Here is a 20,847-nt window from a genome sequence, read left to right as displayed (position 1 = left end):
AGATAGATAGATAGATAGATAGATAGATAGATAGATAGATAGATAGACAGACAGACATATATCTGTGTGTGTTACAAGGGGCTGATCAATATAGACCCAGTTGTCATAGCAGGCAAAAGGGGCTCTTCTTATTGGCATGTGGGGTAGGGGTGAGCTGTTCTTGGAAGCGTGATAACTCATAATAGAGGTACCCTGCCCCTTTCCCATTCAGAACATGCTCAGATTAGTCTGTCACTGTTTTCAGTCTACTTACTGTGTTGTTGTTAGGGCCCCGAGTGTGAGAGACACTGCGGCAGTCACAAGATGTCAGAGGGAGTGCACGTGATTTCTGAGAGGCAGGGGCTTGGAGATATGGAGGCTGACTCTGCCAGGCCGTAAAGGCCGACATGGCATTGAGCGCAGGATCACGGGGGCTGACTCTGCTGGGTTGGGAAAGGCCAACGTGGCACTGAGCGTGCCCCATAAACACGGACTCCTCTTAACACATACTCCTTTGCCCTGCACTCAGGAGAGTGCATGATTGGCTCCCATATGACAGGTGACAATGGGGCAGCCAGAGGGGGTGCACGTGGCTTTCTGAGGGACGTTGTTGGGACAGCTTTGCCTGGGGATTAACCAACCAGGGATAAAGGAGTTTGGGGTGCAGTGACGCGAGAGTGATACTCTGCCTGGCAGTGCATAAAGGACTTCTGGGAAGGACATTGCTCCGTGGTCTCTTACAACCTTACAACGTACTTGGGAAAGAACATGATTGGCCCTGCAAGGCGTACCATGGCAAGGCTTATAAATTGGGGGGATAGAAGAAGTGAGTTAGTTCCTGCTTAGTTCCAGTTCCTCCTGGGAGTGGAGGGAGTGAGTTGAGGGAGTCAGTTAGTTCGTTCCGCCTGGAAGTGAGTTAGTTCCTGTGCCTGTTCTTGTGCTTGCTTATGGTGCTGTTAAGATGTAACGGAATAAGCAGCTTCACATCATACTTTCCGTGTCCTGGGTGTTCTGTGGGGGTAAGTTCTTCTTGGAGACAAGAAGCCAGAGACCTCCGGAGACCTTGTATAAGGTAAGATAAGGCTGGAGTTGGGACCGGGAAACCAACACGTTGTAAAGAAAAGTCTTTTAATTATCTGCTGAGTGTGCTAAAAGCAATGAAATGAACTGAATCAGAACTGAGTGTGAATACAAAAGGCACATGTAGGTAAAATCACTTTTTTTCCCCTTCTTGCTGGCCACCAGGTGTAAGGACAGCTCGCTGAGCTCTAGGGGGCTGATAGAAGGAATCCCTTCTTCTTACCCGGCCAACCTATGAGTGCATGGCCTCTAGACAGACTTCTAGACTGTGTTTTCTTTCCATTGGTACAAGGCCTTATGAGATTTAAAAATGTCAAAAGAACTTCCTGAGGTCCAGAAGCCAGACCTAGGAAACTACTAGCCCTGGCTTGGTACAGCTCAATATTGGATAGACCTAGAAGACAAAATTGTGGTTTTTAAGCAAGAGGGTTATTGTCTATTGAATATGCCACACCTGGAAATGAACTTGGTGATGATGGGAAGAATATTGCAGTTATCACTTTAAGTCTCAGTCCACTTTCCCCAGGACCAAAGTGTAGAGTCCAACAGATACATGTACATGTATGGCTACATGGCTGGCCTCACGTAAGGAAGTCTTGGATTTAAAGTCTTGCCTTTGACACACATTGACTATGTGACAATTATACATATAACATTATATGTACAATATAATATATATTATTATTCAAGACATAATCTTCTCTAACTAGATATGTCCTAAGAAGGCAATTTGCTACAGTGAAAAGTGTATCAGTTCCAGATTGAGAGGACTTGAGTTCAAATTCTGCCTTTGATGCTCACTACCTATGTGAATTTATTACCTATATCATTCAATGAAGGAATTGGACAAGATTGCCTCTGAAATCCTTCTGACTCTAGATCCAGTATGCTGGGATCATTTTAGAAACCATCTGGCTTTTCTGGCACCTATCCTAACCTTATCTCTGGCACCCATCCTAAATTCATCTCTGGTGCTACTGCTGCCACAACCCCTGGAATAAAATAGGATTATACACACTGAGGGAGAGGAAGAGAAATGACGGGATCAGAACCTACTCAGTGCAATCATAATGCAATTCCACCTGTAACTTGTTCTAGCAACCTGTAACATAATAATAGTTGTATAATGGAATGCCACCATATACAGAGTATTCAACAAGCTATAAAAGTTCTGATGACTCATCTCATATATCATATAAAAGTATTGATAACATAAATGCTCATTGATGCTGGTTATGACATGCACCAAAGGTCATCAAGGGGAAGGTCGATTTTATATCACTCACCTTTCAGCAAGACACAATCCAGAGGTCATTTATAGATCAGAAATATGGCTCTTGTTGTTTTCCTAGGCTTTTCCCTTGGTTCCATGGATCTGCTTCCTCTCTTCTGGTCAAGGATGATAAATGTGATAAAGAAATAAAACAAACAAAAAAGAATGAAAATCTTTTGGGGGCAACAATAACATGTTAGTTTGAAAATCATAAGTATGGACTGATTGGACATATGCAAATTATTATAACAGTGAAGTTCTGGTCTTTTTTTCCCCCAGGGAAAAGATGTAGATAGCCCTGCGGATTATTTAACATCATTGGATATGGACCTTAGGAAAATGCTAGTAGAGATCACTACCTTTTGTCATAAGACATATCCATGAATGAAGTAAATTAAATAACTCTTTTTGATCACCCATCTGTCAGGTTGGAAGTCATCTCTGCTCAAAAGGACTTTATCATGGTCCAGTTGAGCTCTCACTCCCTTCCCCCCAGTAAATTCAGAGTTTGACTGTAAAGAATATAGCTATTGGAGCAACAGAGATCAATTTTAATTTTTATAACTGTTTCATTATGGAATGAGTTCTCCTTAAAGATGTCTTTATTATTTCCATTTCCTTCCTAATTGGAGTCAGAGAATCACAGGTCTTCGAGAGACCTCAGCGGTCTCTTGCATATTTCAGAGCTGAGTGTATGCATTTCTTATGATTACCCAACATTCCATCTGTGAGCCACCAGATCCAATTTGCTCCATTGCTGTTGGCAAGAAAAGACCAAGATGAACTATTCCATCAAGTAGAAGGATATAATGTAATACATGTGATGTTTACAGTTACACATCCCTGTCAATGCATTTTGGAATTATACTAGGCTGCTCTTGGAAAATGTGAAGCTTCTGATAAGAAAAGCTTTTTCTTTGATAAATTTGTGGTTACAATGAGGCCATGATATTGAAATTTGTCAGCAAGATACAGTCCTTCAGAGCCGAGTCAATAGATTACAAATATACACAGATTATATTATGATAGTCAAATCTAGCCCAGTATTGCAAAACTGTTATCTGCAAGGTAAATAGTAAAAATAAAAAATAAAATAAAAATGAGAAGCATGAGCTATGAAATCTAGTGTGGTGAAATCAGAAAGAATGATTATTGCCTATTAGCTACTTTGTGTGAGATGGTTAAATGCCAGTTTTTACCATCATCATAGCTCATTCTGCGGAATTAAGTAATTGATATATTTTTAGTATTGCAATGCTCTAACCTAGTGAATGTTAATAAGCTCCTTTAAAATGTTAAGCAACACACAGATCTTTACTTCTTGTCTTAGAATGATACTTAAAATTCACCTCTCCCAAGAAATTTTCCCAGATGAGCCTCACCTTCATCCTCCCAGAATTCTGGTACAAATATCCCAATCTAACTGAAATTCATTATCTATTATTATGCATTCTTATTTTGTAAGTATTCTTAAGTATATTTCTTCTCTATGACTATGTTTCTTTCATTATCCCATAGATTGAACTTTCTAAAGAGCAGATAACTTTTATTTACTTCCACTGTCCACACAGGTTCTAGAATAATTCTGCACACAGAGGTAGGTGCCCCGTGCATGTTGTCACCATACTTATTTAATGAAACGGACCAACTAGCACTTAGTTAATGAGCTGGGGGTAGGAAAGAAAATCAGTTATAAACTACCCTTCCATATTCATTATTTACTCAGCCAACAGATGTTTTTTGAGTCTGTGCTATATTCAAGGCACAATTCTAGTTGCTGTAGGAGATACAAAGACAAATAAGATATGGTCTTCATATGTTCACTTATAGTGTTCATGATTCAATTGTCAGTGGATAAACTAAACTGCTGAATTCATCTCAAAGTCTTTAAAACCAAAGAAATTTTGAAAAACTTAAGATGATGATTGGAGGTTCAATCTGACAGATTAGATAGATGATCATCTTTGGTGTCAAGAAAACCTGAGTTCAAGTCCTGCTCTGATACTTCCGGGTTATGTTACCCCAGTCAAGTAGCTAAACCTCTCTGGGTCCCCAGGCAACTAACATGTAAGACAGCTAGTCACAGACATGTTGCCATGCTGCATTAGTGGAAGGAGATTTCACGCCAGGGAACCCCTCATAAGGATGAAGTCATAGGTTTAGACCCCACACTCAGGACCAAGAAGAGGATGATAGTTAATCATTTCCCCAATAGAAGACACCATTTATACACACCCAATGTATTTAGAAACCTCTATAGATGGTTAGGTGATCACTTCAAGTGGACGTCATTGACCTAAGTAGTGCCCCAATTCCTCTGAGTGTCACTGTGCCACTAAATGCTACTAAAAGCAGATTGCCCCAAGGAATTTATTCTAACTCTTTGCTGGTATTGCTGATGCATGTCCCTCAATAGCTTGTTTGTTGTTATTTTTGTTTTTTAAATACCCTAACAACAGCTTCATTGAAGCCTGCTGATTGAAGAAGATGGAGGCAGCATGTTCCCTTTGTAGGGTAAAGTCTTACTGAAGTATGCATCTGGTGAGAATACTGAATTACATTTCCTGTGGAGTTATTCCCCATTGAGTCTGGCTGAATGCTGAATGAGCCATTTAATTGATTATTGTTTATTAGCTTTATGTGGTGCCTTTCCCCTCCCCCATGAATGGCACAAATGAATAACTGTTGAAAAACATTTTATTTTGACAGAAAGAAAAGGGGTATCTAAGATCAAAAAGAGGAAGAAACAAGGGAGGGAGAGGACCAAAGGAAAAGAACCAGAGAGGAGAGCTGTCCACAGGCATTTGGGGGTAATTAGCAGTTAGCCAGAGCACTTAGGCTAATGGTCTATATCTCAAGATACTGGAGAGCTCACTCTCCATTCCCCAACCCTACCATGTGGAGCAGCTCAGGGCATGTCAAAGAATCATAATAATTCCTGGAAATGCCTTGCCTCAAAGACATTGAATTTCTGAGATTGCTCAAAGGGTTTGTGGTTGTTTAGTCATTTCAGCCATGTCTGACAAAGATACTGGAGTGGTCTGCCATTTCCTTCTCCAGCTCACTTTGATGAGGAAACTGAGGCAAACAAGGTTAAGTGACTTGCCTATGATCACACAGTTAATAAATGTCTGAGGTTACATTTGAACTCAAGCCCAGTGTTCCATCCACTGTGCCCACTTGCCATTCTTCAAAGGGTTTACAAATGTGTCATTATTAGACAGTTAATAAACATTCATTAAGTGCTGACTATTTGCCACACACTTATATACCATATCATTAAGTTGTCTGTGTGTGAAAGGAGCACTGAATCTGAAGTTAGAAGATTTGGGTCTGAATCTTGACTGACACATAAGCTGTGTGACTGTGGGCAAGTCAACTCCACCAGCCCTCTTGACCTCAGTTTCCTTATCTATAAAGGGAATGTTGAACTAGATGATCTCTAAAGTATTTTCCAGCTCTAAATCTATGATCCTCCATACCCTGTTCAGAGCAGGTTTGGTTATTCTTAAGAGGAATGTATTTATAAAGCTTTAAAAGGACCCTTGGGAATGTTGATCTCCCAAAGCAGTACTTCTCACCCGTATTTTTCCCCCATGTGAGCAATGTCTAAGTATATAACTATAGTTCTTATAAGACTCAGACATACGAGGAGGGAAGAAATCTTAACTGGAATGTCATAGTAAACTTAGCTTTCTGTAGGGGGAATATATCCTCAACCTTCGCTATGCATTAACAAAGTGATTGGCTCTAGGGAATATCCTAGAAGTATTTAGAGCTTTTTAGTTCATGTGAACAATGGAAGAAATCCCATTAAACTACAGTACATCACACAGGAATATTAACCCGTTTTCCACCTACCCTCCACCACATCTCTAGGGTTGGCATAATAGATTCCTCTAAATCAATAGTGTAGCAAAATGCACTGGATCTATTTAGCATCAGTCTGCTAATTGGTTATAGAGTAAAGGCTTTTTATAATAGGTTCTAAGGCTCTGACGGAAATATCTGTGGGTAGTGGGGTGGGCACTGAGTCAAAAAAGAATACAGTTCAAATTCTGCTTCTGACACTCCTTACATGACCATTAAATTCTCTAAACTTCAGTTTTTTCACGTGTAGTAGGGGAAAGGAAAGGGAATAAACATTTACATAGCTCCTACTATGTGCCAAGCCCTATGCTAAGTCCCTTACAAATGTTATCTCATGGAATTCTTATAGCAACCTTGTGAAGTAGGTGCACTGGAGTGCATAAATAGTCACATTTTACAGTTTAAGAACACTGAGTCAAACAGAGATCAGGTGACTTACCCAGGACCATACAGCTAATAAGTGTCAGAGGCCAGATTAGAATTCAGATCTTCCTGACTCCAGATCCATTGCTCAATCCAACTTCATTGCCTCCAGTGGTAAATGCTTGGTATAATAATACCTATAGCCCACTAGATTGTTAGTATGTTCAAATGAGATCATTTGTATAAAATGAATTAATTATTCAATAAGCATCTAACAAGTATTCCTATGAGCCAGGCAGTAGACTAACTACTACAGACAGAAAATTTTAAGAATGAAAATAGAGACAACCCTCAAAGAGCTTACCTTTTATCAGGAGAAACAATATATACATATATGAGTTAATACAAAACTATATACAAAATGAAAGTAAAAGTGGATTGGCTAGAACTGAGATCAGGGAAGCCTCATTTATGGGGTGATGTTTGAAAGAACCTGTGACTTCTAAAAGGTGAAAGTGAGGAAGGAGTATATTCCAAGTATGAGGGACAGCCTTTCCAAAATCATTTGTTAATGACTTTAGAAATCAAACTAATTTATTAAGTTAATTTAGATCAATTAATTAAAAATCATTTATTAAACAATGTCTCTGTTCCAGGCACTGTGCTAAGCATAGGGGCTACAAAGATAGGCAAAAATAGTCCTGTACTCGATGAACCAGAATGACATTTGTGAGATATGGTGCAAATGCCAGTTTGGCTTCTCAGAAGAATATATAGAGGAGAGTTACATAAAATTGGATTGAAAAAGTAAGTTGGAACCACATTGTAAAGGACTTTATCTAACAGAGAAATTTTATCCTAGAGATAACCATGAACCATTTAAGTTTATTGAAAAGGGGAGCAAGATACTGAGATCTGTCCTTAGAAGGACTGTTCTTTTAGCTGTCTCACTCTACCCTTGGACTTTACCCTTTCAGCTTCCCCCTCTATCAGCTGGTTCCTCCCAGAACCTGCATTCTAAGCTTCCTTAGGAGGAACCAGCTGATAGGCTGTATTAGCAACCACATTGGTATACCCAGGATGGCTGCCAGGATGGCACAAGTTTTTAGATCTGCTTTACTAGGAAAGATAGCTGTTTAAGGGGTCCACAATCTTTTTTTAATTGCATTCACTAGTTAAGGGGAAAAGTCAGCACCCCGAACTTCAGAGAAATTACAAACAAAAGAAAATACAGGCAGAGAAATAAAGACCAACAGACAGGGCTCTGACTGCCTGAATCAACTATACACTTTATATACATCCCTAGATTGAGGGAGCCTTTACATCTGAGCAGTAGGGGAGCTCTGAGCATATAGCCACTCAGAATTTCAACCAAAGAATCACAAGATCCTTGTCCTAAGCTAGCCCCCAAAGCAAATTACATCTGCCAGTATATATACACTTCTCAGAGTCAGACAGCATCACAACCCTCCTGACTTAATGCCTAATTAGAAATTAGCAAAAGGTGTGAAAGCCTTCCTACTAACAAGCCACCCCTAAGCAAGCTTCCCTTAATGAACTCCACATGAGGCCTATTAATGGATGGGGAAGATCTTGAATCTCATTAACATTACGGAGGCCCAGGCCAGTCATGTCTTCTTCTTCCATTAGAATGTAAGCACCTTGAAAGCAGGTATAATTTTTCATTCTTCTTATTTTTGTGTTTCTTGCATTTAACCTAGTGCAATGCTATTATTATTATATTAATTATACTATTAAGCAAAGCAATGCTGAATAAATGTTTGCTGACTTACAAACTTGAAGACTGGTTTGGACAAGAAAGACATTTAAGTAAATAAATCTGATAAGGAGGCTTTTGTAATAAACCCAGACAAGAGGAGATGGATTCCTGAACTAGTATAGTGCTTATATGAGTGGAGAGAAGGGACAGAAGAGATGTTGTGAAGAGAGAAATAACAAGGCTTGCTAATTGATTGGATAAATTGATCAAGGGAATATGAAAATCCAAGGATGACATTGAAGTTAAGAACCTCAGTGATTGGAAGGATGGTAATAACCAAGACAGAAGTAGGAAATTTATGAAAAGAGGTGGATTTGGAAGTGGATGATAATGAGTGTGAGATGACATCCAATTTGTAATGTCCAAAAAGCAGTTGGTGCTGAACTGGAGCTCAGAAGATTGACTGGAAATGTATTTATAGATCTTAGCATCATCTGAATAAAAATTATAATTGAATGCATGGAAGTTGATTAGGTTGTCTAGGAAAAAATGTATAAAGAGAGAAAAGAGGACCTGAGGGCACAATAAGAGAAAGGAGGTGAGACATGATTTAGGATCTAGTAAGGGAGAGGAAGAGGCAACAGGTAGATAAATAGAAGAAAAAGAGAGAAGGATGGTATTTCAAGTCAAGATGCTCTCATGACCAAAATGACATCACTATGCTAGAATCAAGTTTCAATGTGTCCAACTGTGGCTGATCAGACCAATATGAGTTTGAAATGCTCTACCACAGGTTGGGCACAAACAGTCCGAGTGAACATTTGGGGGTGGATTCTCTAAATTCGCACATCCTGTGTTTCCTTTGAGTTGTTTCAATTATGCTTTGCTTATAGAGCACAGCACCTTCTCTGATGTGAGCATGCCATGCTGAGCGGTCCTGTGCCAGTGTCTCCCATGTCACACAATCAATTCCAAAGTTCTTGAGAGTGTCCTTGTATTGCTTCTTCAAGCCACCATGTGATCACTTGCCCTGTGTGAGTTCTCCACAAAATAGTCTTTTTGGCAAGTATACATTTTGCATTCAAACAACATGGCCAGCCCATCAGAGTTGTGCTCTCTGAAACAGAGTTTGAATCCTTGGCAGTTAGTTCAAGTAAGAACCTCAGTGTCTGGTACCTTATCTTGTCAGGGGATCTTCAGAATCTTCATAAAACCATTCATATGGAAGTGAATGAGTTTCCTGGCATGGCGCTGGTACACTGTCCAGGTTTCATAGGCATACGACAATGAGCTCAGCACACCAGCTCTATAGGCTTTCAGTTTGGTGGTCAATCTAATACCTCTTCTCTCTTATACTTTGCCTTCCTTCAGAGCCTCCGAAACACTGAGCTAACTCTGGCAACACGTGCATCAACCTCATTAACAATGTGTACATCCCTGGAAAGTACACTACCAAGGTAAGTGAACTTATCCACAGCATTCCAAACTTCACCATTTGCTGTAACCAATGGCTCTATGTATGGATGGTGTGGTGATGGTTGATGAAGCACCTGTGTTTTCTTGGTGTTAATTGTTAAATCAAAATTAGCACAAGCAGCAGAGAGTTGATCCATACTTTGTCACATCTCAGCTTCAAGGCTGCATTACGTGCACAATCATCTGCAAACAGAAAATCATACACCAACACTCCCTCCACTTTTGGTCAAGATCAGGGTCAGTTACCGCACTTAAAATTCTTCAGTTGAAAAGGCAACAAGCCAATGTGAAAATAAATTTAATATGAATGGATATGTAGAGCCTATATCAAATTATAAGCTTTCTTGGGATGGGGGAAAGGGAGAGACGGAGAGAAAAATTGAATGGAAAATATGGAATCCTGAAAATTAAAAATAATTTTTGTTTAAAGAAAGACCTGGATGAGGGGTGGCCAGGTAGCACAGCGAGTAAGAGCACCGGCTCCAGTGTTGAGAAGACCTGGAGATCGAATCCCGGGCTCAGACACTTAGCACCCACCCAGAAACACCTGGCCGTGTAACCTTGAGCAAGTTACTTAACCCCACTTGCTTAGGGGCAGCCAGGTGGCTCAGCGAGTAAGAGCACCGGCTCCAGTGTCAGGATGACCTGGATCAAATCTGGGCTCAGATACTCAGCACCACACCCAGAAATAACTGGCCGTGTAACCTTGAGCAAGTTACTTAACCTCAATTGCTTAAAAAAAAAAAAAAAGACCTGGATGGTGAGAAAGTACAAAGATGGGAACTTCAAATAATTCTTGAAGAGGCAACTGTCAATGAGCAGCATAGTGCCAAGCAAACCAGCATGGTGATTCAGCACTCGGACCACGACAGTTCAAACCCAAGGCATCTAAGGTCCCTAACATTCAATCATGAGAAACCAGAGGAGGTTTGAAGATAAGAACCATATACCTCAAAGATCTATAGGGGCTGAACACCAGAAAAGAGAAATCAGTGTAAGAAATCAGGGGACACATGGTGAGATACAGCAGGATTTTCACCTGAGAGCACAGCAGAAAGTATTTGCTGACCTTGGTACAAAGCCATAATTCAGGAACTAAAAGTAGAGAGACAAGTATATCAAACACTCTATAGTATCAAAAATTATTGCAACTCTAACTCCATAACAACTGCAAGCAGAGATTGTAAGAAAAAATGAAAATTCCACAAGGACTACATGAATACCTAGATGAAATAAAGGAAGAGTTTTTTTTAAATGAAATCAAAGGTCTTTTCCTTCAACATCTCTAAATCCTTTAACGAAAAAGAGAAAAAAAAACAGATCAAAAAATTGGAAGTGCATTTAAAATATTAGAAAATTAACAAATTTAGAAACCACAATTAAATATCAAAATATAACTACTGAAAATTAAAGAAGAAATGAACAAAATTGAAAACAAAAAACAACCTTTTAATTGATAAGTAAAATTTGGAGCTTAAAAAATAAACTATTAGCAATGAAGAATAAAGGATATTAGAAATTATTTTGTCTAACTATATGAGAACAAAACCAAAAATGCAATTGTCAATATATTATTTAAATTCTATATTTCATGTTCTGTTCATTTGATTTTTTTCCTCTTTCTCCTCAATCAAGTTAACTAATGGTATATGTATATGTATAAATGTACTTTTACATATGTACATATATACATATTTTATAAATGACATTTTATATTGTCATATAATTACATGTTATTATTATATTATATATTGTAATACATAATATTTTGAGGTAATCTGGGGCTAAGTGATTTGCCCAGGGTCACACAACTACTAAGTATCAGAGACCAGATCTGAACTCAGGTCCTCCTACCTCCAGGCCCAGGACTCTATCCACTGTGCCACCTTGCTGCCCTGGTATCAAAGTTCTTAAGGAAAGGATTTGCATGGGAATAAGTAGTTAAAAAGAAATGGTAAACCTTCCCCAAGGAATGGAATTCCTGAAAGCTGAAATATACCAAACAGAAATCAAAGACTACATGAGACAGCAAATAAAATATAATATGCTATCATTATATGAATTCTATATCATACGTTATGCCTATATAGGATTATATAAATTGTATACAGTATTATTATATCTACATGTGTAATTGTATGAACTATATATAATTATATGAATTATATATCTATATATAATATATATATATTAGAAAAATGTAAAAATAGAAAAAATTTTAAATGTAAAATAGTTGCTATCAAATAAATTGACCTAAAAAAGTCAAGATAGGTCATTTAAGAATAATTGGACTCATAAAGTTCTTTTGTATATCCTGGGAGGTAGACTACATTCTGTAGTTATTTTAAATGGGATTTTTTTTTCTATTACTTCCTACTTCATTTTCTTGGTGATATTTTTGTTACTGTTCAGTTGTTTCAGCTTTAGTCATGTCAGACTCATTGTGACCCCATTTGGGGTTTTCTTGACAAAGACACTGAAGTGGTTCACCATTTCCTTCTCCAGTTCATTTTACAGATGAGGAAACTGAGGCAAATAGGGTTAAGTGATACAGTTAATAAGTGTCTAAGGCCGTATTTGAACTGACGAGGGTAAGTCTTCCTTACTCCAGACCCAGCACTCTATCCACTGTGCCACATAGCTGCCCTTCTTTATATTATATAGAAATACTAATTTGTGTGTATGCATTTTATGTCCTGAAACTTTGCTGATGTAAATAATTGTTTCAATTGATTGAATTTGATTTTCTGGAGTTCTCCAAGTACACCACTGTATCATCTTCAAAAAGGAATAATTTTGTTTCTTCTTTACTTATACTTATTCCCTTACTTTATTTTTCCTATGTTATTGGTATAGTAAGCATTTCTAGTACTATGTTGAATACAAATTATGACAGTGAACATCTTTGGTTCATACTTGATCTTATTGGATAGGACTTAAGTTTATCCCCATTACATATAATGCTGGATCTTGATTTAAATATATACTATTTACCATGTTAAAGAGGTCCATTTATTCCTGTTTCTTAGGGTTCATCAAAGAAATTGAAATTAAGTGGGTGCTTCTCGATTGTAAAATTGCTGAACAAATTATGGCACATTAATATAATGGAATACTATGATACTGTAAGAAATAAAGAACAGTTTCTGGGACGGCCAGGTAGCACAACGAGTAAGAGCACCGGCTCCAGTATCAGGATGACCTTGGGATTGAATCCCAGGCTCAGACACTTAGCACCCACCCAGAAACACCTGGCCATGTAACCTTGAGCAAGTTACTTAACCCCAATTGCTTAGGGGTGGCCAGGTGGCTCAGCGAGTAAGAGTACTGGCTCCAGTGTCGAGATGACCTGGGGATCAAATCTGGGCTCAGAACCTTGAGCAAGTTACTTAACACCGATAGCTTAAAAAAAAAAAGAACAGGGAAGAGTTTTATGAACTAATATAGAGTGAAGTGAGTAAAACAGGGACAACAATTTCAACCATAACATCAACGTTGTAAAAAAAAAATGTGAGACGTAAGACTCTGATCACTGTCAATATTAAATCATGATTTCAGAGGACTAATGAGAGAATTCTGCCTATCTTTATGACAGAAAGACAATGGACCAAAATGCAGAATTAGAAACACATTTTTAGATGTGAGCAATGTGGGAATTTGTTTGGTTTGATTATGCTTATATAACACAAGGATTCTTACTTCTTTTTGTAGTGCGTGGGGAAAAGGGGAGGTAGACAAAACAAATGCTTGATAATTGAAAAAATATTTTAAAAATTAATTATTCAATTCATTGAAAACCATGATTTCTTTGAAAGTCTAGACATAATGTTTCAGGAAATCAAAAACGAAAATTACCTGGATCTATAAGAACCAGAGAACATGGTATAGACATAAAAGAATCCACAGATCACCTCCTGAAAGAAACTGTAAAAGGAAAAATCTAAGAAATGGCATAGCCAGAACCCTTATTACCTTTGCTTTTCAAAGCTGAGAGTAATCTTACAAGAGGGAAATAAAGCATCTTTACTGGGAGACGGGTTTTTAAATATTTCTGGGGAAAATACCAGAGTTGATTGTGAACTTTGAAATAAGAACACTAGAATCAATAGAAAGCTAAAAAGGGAAAATTTATTTGAGTACAGTAATATGGGTGCAGCTAGGTGGTGCAGTGGATAGCACCAAGCCTGGAGTCTGGAAGAGCCGAGTTCAAATTTGACTGCAGAGACTTACTAGCTATGTTACCCTGTGCAAGTTACTTAATCTTATTCGCCTTAGTTTTCTCATCTGTAAAATGAGCTAGAGAAGGAAATGGCAAACCATTCCATTATCTTTGCCAAGAAAACCCCAAAAGAGGTCACAAAGAGTCAGACATGACTGAAAAACAACTGAGCAACAATACACTAAATATAATGTTAGCAGTCTAATAAGGAGAGAAGAAACCTTCAGAACACTGATGTTTTCAAAGGGCATTGAAGAGCTTAAATAAGAAAAACAGAGGCCCTGTGGGAAAAATTGGTTCTGTTCTAAGGGTTTGAAGAGGGGAAAGAGAAGAGAGGATAAAAGGAGAGCTACACTAGTGTGGGAAGGAGGAATAATGGAATATAACTTGCTATTCTCTTCATTGGAGTATATGAAAAGGAATAGAGAGAATGGGCATCAAATGAACCTCACTCTTATCTGAAACAGATAAAAAAGATTGAACACACACACATACACATGAACTTGGTACAGAAATATGTCAGACTCCAAAGGGAAAGAAATATAAGGAGCAGGGATTGGTTAAGAGAGAGGATTATACTAAGGCAAGAATAGATACAAGCAAAACAAACCAGTCTTAAAGTGACAACTAAAAGATGGGAAGAAATTATAAGAACTAGAATCTAATGGAGTGCCTTAGACACAACTGGGGAATAGAAGAAATTGTGGAATTAAAACGTGAAGGAATATTATTGTATTGTAACAAATGATGAAAGAGACAATTTCTTAGAGTCTTGGATAGTACAAATTAATGCAGAATGAAGCGAGCAGAACTTTGTAAAAGAATAACAACCTTGTAAAGGAAGAAAAAAATGGAAAGATTCTGACCTTTGATCAAAACAATGATCAACCATGTCTCCAGAATTTCTTGTCTCTGGCAAAGAGGTGATGGGCACAAGCAGCAGACATATATTTTTTTTTCAAACACGGTCACTAGGAATTAGTTTTGTTTGACTATGATTAGTTGCTAAAAGTGTTCCTCAGCAACCCCCTTCTTTCACTCAGTTAAATGGGGGGAATAGGAAGCAGAAAGATTAACAATAATGATGTCAAAAATATGGGTATTGTAGCATTTTTGAATGTTCAGAAGAGAACAGAAGGAAGCACAGCCAAGGAGGAAAGTATTGAAAGTAATATGTAGAATTTGTAGTATACTTTTAAAAAGCAATGTAAAAATGGAAATGTATAGCTTCATATAGGACTTTCTTTGTATTCTGTTCTGTATATAAACATACTCATTTCTGTTGTTTATGTATAGAATAAAAACCAAAATTATTACTAAAAGAGATTGATGGGGGGGGCACAAATTCCCAGATATTGAAAGTGTCAGACTGGGAAATCAAAAAGTCAAGAAGGATATGAAATGACAATCATTGGATTTGGCAATTTATTAATTGTTAGTAACTTTGGAGATAACTATTTCAGTTGAGTGATGAGATAGGAAGCCAGATTTCAAGGAGGTGAGAATTGAGAGAGAGAAGAGGTTGAAGCAGTGAATGTAGAGAGTTTTATTGTGCTTTTTTTCCCTAGGAGTTTGATTTTGGAAGGGTGGAAATATATAGGAGTATAGCTTGAAGCAATGCTTAGTTCAAGGAAGGGGTAATGGATTGGAGGAGTATATTTGAGTTTATTTGTAGGCATCTGGGAATGAGCAAGTGAGTAGAGAGAGATTGAAGATTACAGGAAGAGGGGATTATTGCTGAGGGAATAGTACAGGGGATATGGAGGAGAGAGTATCAAGGGTACAAGTAGAGGGGTTATCCTTGGTGAGAAGGGCCACCTCTTCATTAGAGCTTGGGGTAAAGAAGAAGAGAATGGGGGATGTTGCCAAGTTGTTTTGAGATATAGATAGGAGAGCAGAAGGGAGAATGCTCTGTATTTCCCCAGTAATGTAATAAGGCAAAATCCTCTGTTTCAAGGGGAGTAAAAGGGGTAATATGGAAGGCTTAAAAGGAAAAGAAAGAAAAATGAAGAGGAGAAGAAAGGACAGGAGAGGAGAGGAGAGGAGAGAAGAGAAAAGGAGGTCTGGAACAGCCACTGTGAAGCCACTACAATAGAGGATAAATTTAGTTCTTTGACAATTTTAGAGTTCCCCTATATAAATATTAGTTGTTATTACATGGAGTGAAAATAATTTTTGAAGATGATTTTGATATTGCTTCCCTAACCATGTGGCTTTCCTACTGATTGAGTTTCTATGATTAAGGCAGTGGCCAGTTAGGCACTATTTGGTTGAAGTCAGAGGTCCAATGGTCTGTGCCAATCCCAGTGTTTTACCTACTCTGGCCCCAAAACTGTTGCTCTAGAGTTACCTGTCTTTTCAATATGTCAGTTAAATCCCTTTGTGCTTAATTATTTACATACTTACTTCAGATTCCAGAGGAATAAATCCACCTTTAGGGTCATGGAAGAGGGATGTTCCAGAGAGAGAAGACCAATTAAGAGGACAGATTTTCCAGGATGAGGAGGACCTAGACACTGTGGTAAGCTCAGCATGAGCTCACCACTAAGACATATTAACAAAGTTCAAAAAATCAGAAGTATAGCCAAGAGGGGAATGAATGACACCATTAGAGGCTCCCATGCTCAGAAGGAGGAGACAAGGAGAAGTCCATGAGCTTGACTGGAATTCCAACTGAACATGCCCCAAGAGCAGTGTTCCTGAAGGGTGGGGACATTATAAATGTAACTAGACAATAGAACCTTTGAGGCAGGCTTATAAGGAAAGGCACATTTTAAGCTCCTTTTCATATTCAAAGGGAGGCCTGGGCTGACTCCAATGTGAATGTGGTAGACAGTAAGACAAAAAAAATAAATTAATTAAAGTCCCCTAACAGAAAGTAATTTCTACATAGTGATAGAGGTCTGGGTTTGATAATTCACTAAGACCCCTTTCAGTCCTAAGCCTATGTAGTGTGCTATCCAAAGTCTGAAAGAATAAGAATGAGGAAAGATAGCCATAAAGCATAGGCTTAACTCCCATGGAATGAAAAGACAAGAGACTTCAAACGAGATTTCAAACTATTTAGATATAATCTGTGTGCTCAAGATTACACAAATTTCATAGAATCACAGGGACAGAAGAAATCTTTGAAAACAACCATTTTCCTACCTTTACATAGGATTTTATATTATCACCAGTCAATTCTAATACTTTATTCACCACCACCCCACCCCATACATGTATACACAAGCACATAAAAATGCACAAAGTAACACTTGAAAATGCAGATTTGATGCAATGAGGTCCCTTTGGCAGAACTCCTTATAATCCTTGTACTATATCATTTTCTTTTTATTAATTTTTAAACTAGCCAAAATCATTGTGAGGGCTTAATTAAAGATGTAACTTGACAACTCTCCTAATAAACCAGTTGAAGTGGTTCAAGTAGCTCATTTTAATTGGAAGAAATGACACTGTTTACATGAACAAATCATGTAAACAACCTCACAGCCTTAATTGTTAGTGATGAGAAGTTCTAAAGAGAGGTGGTGATGGATTTAACTAAGAATCCTTAAATTTGTTTACCCGATTGAAGGCTATTCCAAAATTAGTCTAGGGTTTAAAAAATAGCATAAATAACTTCTATGGGTGAATATCTAGATAAGTAACTGAGCTTTGTCTGATGTGTTGGGAAGTGGTTTTAGGTAGCGCCCTCCAGGGACTTTCTGGAGTCCCTCCATATACCAGAATGGGCTAAATAAAATATCTACAGTGTCCAAGGGTGAGTCTGTGCTACCAGATAGTGAAACTATTGTTTGCTTAGTTTTGTCAGGCAGGAGAGTCAGAGGTCCAATATTCAGTTGTTTAGAGAGGTAGCTCATGCCAAAGCTGCTTTAATTGGCTGCTGTTGACTGGATCAGCAGTCATGAGTAAAGAAGGACATGGAAGCCAGAGAAGATGAAGAAAGGCAAATTAGATATGGCAGGAAAAAAAAACATAATAGCAGAAAACTGGAGAAATAAAAAGGAAAAGGTGGAAATGTGGGAAATGGAGTTGTAGGAAGTGTTCAACTTTTCTTCTTTTTTTGCAGGACCTGCAGTTTTCACTGGTTTAAGGAACTCTCAGTGAGGAAATACCCACTATAAATAAAATTGGTAACTATTTTGTAAGTTTTAGTCTAAGAAAGTTGTCTAGAGTTACCAAGAAGTCAAATGATTTGTTCAGTTTTACACAGATCATACAGGTTGGGCAATAATGACCCAGGATTTCTGGAATTTGGATCTCTCTCCAGTAGGCCATGCTGCCTTTCAGCCACATCCATACTTTTCTTTCAGGTGAGTTATGAGTCATATCCATTGTTAAGTTATAAGCTCCTTAGGGATAGGACCCAATTTTTGCTTTTCTTTGAATCTGTAGTGTTTAATGCCTGGAATATAGTAGGCACTTTATAAATGCTTATTGACTTGATCGGTTGTATGCCCTTATAATAGTATTGTTTAAAGCACGAATTAAGTCAAGATTAACAGGCAATGTAGTCTTAGTCCACATCACAATAGCTGACTTCAAAAATAAGGTAAAGTTTTGCTAGGAAAGAAACTTAGGACTCTCTCTTCCTCTCCAGGTATTTCATTTAAGCCTTCTCTCCTCCATTCTCCCCTCAATCTTCATCTTTCATATTGCTGACAGACAAGTCATCCTTATATTTACATATCCATTCATGCCACACCTCTGCTTAATAACAATTCACCTGACTTTTGAAGAAAGTTCCATTGTCTGGCTCTTGAGACACTCCACAACCTGGTGTCATCTTCCCTTCCTAGCATCAGCTTATACTATTTCCCCCATATGCTTTGTACTCTTTTGATCTTCAGTTGTTCAGTATCTGGTTCTTCATGACTCCATGGATGCCCAATGGTACTTTTTGAACTCTGACCCTGCCTTGCAGATTCTTACCTCCCATTCTCTACTCATGCTATTTCTTATACATGGGATTCTGTTCCCTCCCTCAGCACATCGGTCATTGAATCCCATATAACCTTTATAACCTAACTCAAACAGTCTCCCTCCATGAAAACTTCTCTGAATTGCCCACTGATAAAGTCCTGAGAATCGCTTTGCACGATTCTAATGCATTTATGATACATTACTATATATTTTAAGTATTTACGTGTTTTCTCCTTCTGCAAATGTGTAAGCTAAATGAGCTCAGGGACATACATTTTGTATCTTTCCCCAGGTGTACAGGTGGGTTGGAACTGCTTCTGCTGTAAAAGAAAGTTTACCCAACCTGCCCCTTGCTCTTTTGCTCATGGATACCAAGGACGCATCCTACTCCAGCAGTACCAGCAGCAGAGGGGAACTGGGACCATGCCAGGGAACTGTAGGAGGCGGAGCTAATAATAGCAACAGCAGAGTATAGGAAACTGGTGTCAGCCACAGCTATGAGAACTCAGTCAGGAAAGGAAGCTGTAATATGAGACAGATAGCATGAAAATTGTAGACATTCCACACCTTGGAGCGTGAGTTTGGGGGAAATTTGTTCTCTTCCTTACTAGTTCATGAGTATGTGGGAGATGCTACTCATTAGTAGATGGAACCCTGCATGATTTTTCTAATTATTTACCTTGCTATCTTGCTCTAATTAAATATTCTGCTATTTGATTTATGGTCCTGGTTAGCTAGCACAGGGTAGGGGTGAGGGGTATGGTTTTAATTCTGTATCTCCCTCACAATGAAAGCAAATAAAATGAGATAACTTTGTGACTGAATCTATAAAGGAACAATATACATGCTCAATCTCTACTCACACACTATAGAACAGTACATAAGGCATGAGGAACGTAGGAAGGCACATTGTAAATTTGCTGTGTGCCTTGATGAATCTGTGGTCTTATTAATATAGGAAAACCCTCCAACAGTTCAGCTCCCACCCCATCCATGGATTCTCATAGAGGGAGACATTCATATCCTCCTTTAAATCTGCTGCAGGAAGATAACCCAACCTACTACAGACATCCATCTTGCTTTTTTTATTCATGGATACCAAGGAAGTATATGGGTTTTTCATCAATTCTTGCTACATGACCAGCCCACCTCCAAATGCAGTTCTTTAATGCTTTCTTCTATATCACCACTTTGTTAGTATTTCTCCATTAGCAATATTTTTCTACCTATTTATACCCATCGTGAATCTCTCCATTGCTCTTTGGGTGACTCATAATATTTATTCTACTGAGATTATCATGTTTCTTAATTTATGGCCATATAACATCAGTGGAAGAATATTGATATTGAAAAATGAGTTTTTGTTTCAGGGAGAAGAAGGAGGTGATTAAAAGCATGATACAGTTTCTCTGAGATGATTCAGCTTGTTCTCTTCCTCCTATTCAGTATTGGGCCCAGAATCATAAATTTGCTATTGCATTTATTTTCCCTCAATCAAGCCACTCCCATAGAAGCTGAGCAACCATTAACAATTATTCTTTGAAGGGATCTGCTGAAAGTTAAATTGTAATATTAACCCACCTCCAGGGTAAAGTCTAATTAATTCCTCTACCACCACAATTCAATTTAAATCAAGTTAACAAACATTTAGCAAGAATTTATTCTATGTAAGGTGTAAAATAATACCCCTTGCCTTCAAAGTAGTCTTCAATTTATTGGAGGGGCAGTGACTGGAAGGAAGGAAAAGTAATGTATATTTACAAAGATAAGCATGATACAAGATGAATTAAGATAGAGGCAAAGGAGAGATCTAGGCTAATTGTTCTAGGAAAATCTGAGGAAGCATCAGTAGCTTTCAGTTGGGCAAAATCAGGAAAGGTTTCCCGGAAGAAGGGGCATTTGAGCTGACCCTTGAAGGTTCAGATATGGAAAGAGTACATC

General features: G+C 38.2%; 2 long non-coding RNA genes across 2 annotated transcripts in view; one reads left to right on the top strand and one right to left on the bottom strand.

The window, feature by feature from the left end:
* LOC138168381 (uncharacterized) overlaps positions 1-20,847 on the bottom strand; it is a 216,813-nt gene that overhangs the window by 52,160 nt on the left and 143,806 nt on the right. The window contains exon 4 of the long non-coding RNA XR_011170096.1: positions 2,346-2,448. This is a non-coding gene — a long non-coding RNA (uncharacterized lncRNA). The remainder of the gene's footprint in view (positions 1-2,345; positions 2,449-20,847) is intronic.
* Positions 801-19,702, top strand: LOC138168382 (uncharacterized). The gene is made up of 4 exons (XR_011170097.1): positions 801-1,051; positions 9,657-9,742; positions 18,053-18,296; positions 19,199-19,702. It is a non-coding gene; the product is annotated as an uncharacterized lncRNA (long non-coding RNA).

This window comes from Petaurus breviceps, unplaced genomic scaffold (assembly GCF_028583685.1).
Source record: "Petaurus breviceps papuanus isolate PSGF00001 unplaced genomic scaffold, PetGlider_PUasm1.0 37, whole genome shotgun sequence".
Lineage (NCBI taxonomy): Eukaryota > Metazoa > Chordata > Mammalia > Diprotodontia > Petauridae > Petaurus > Petaurus breviceps.
This window is presented reverse-complemented; position numbering and strand designations above follow the sequence as displayed.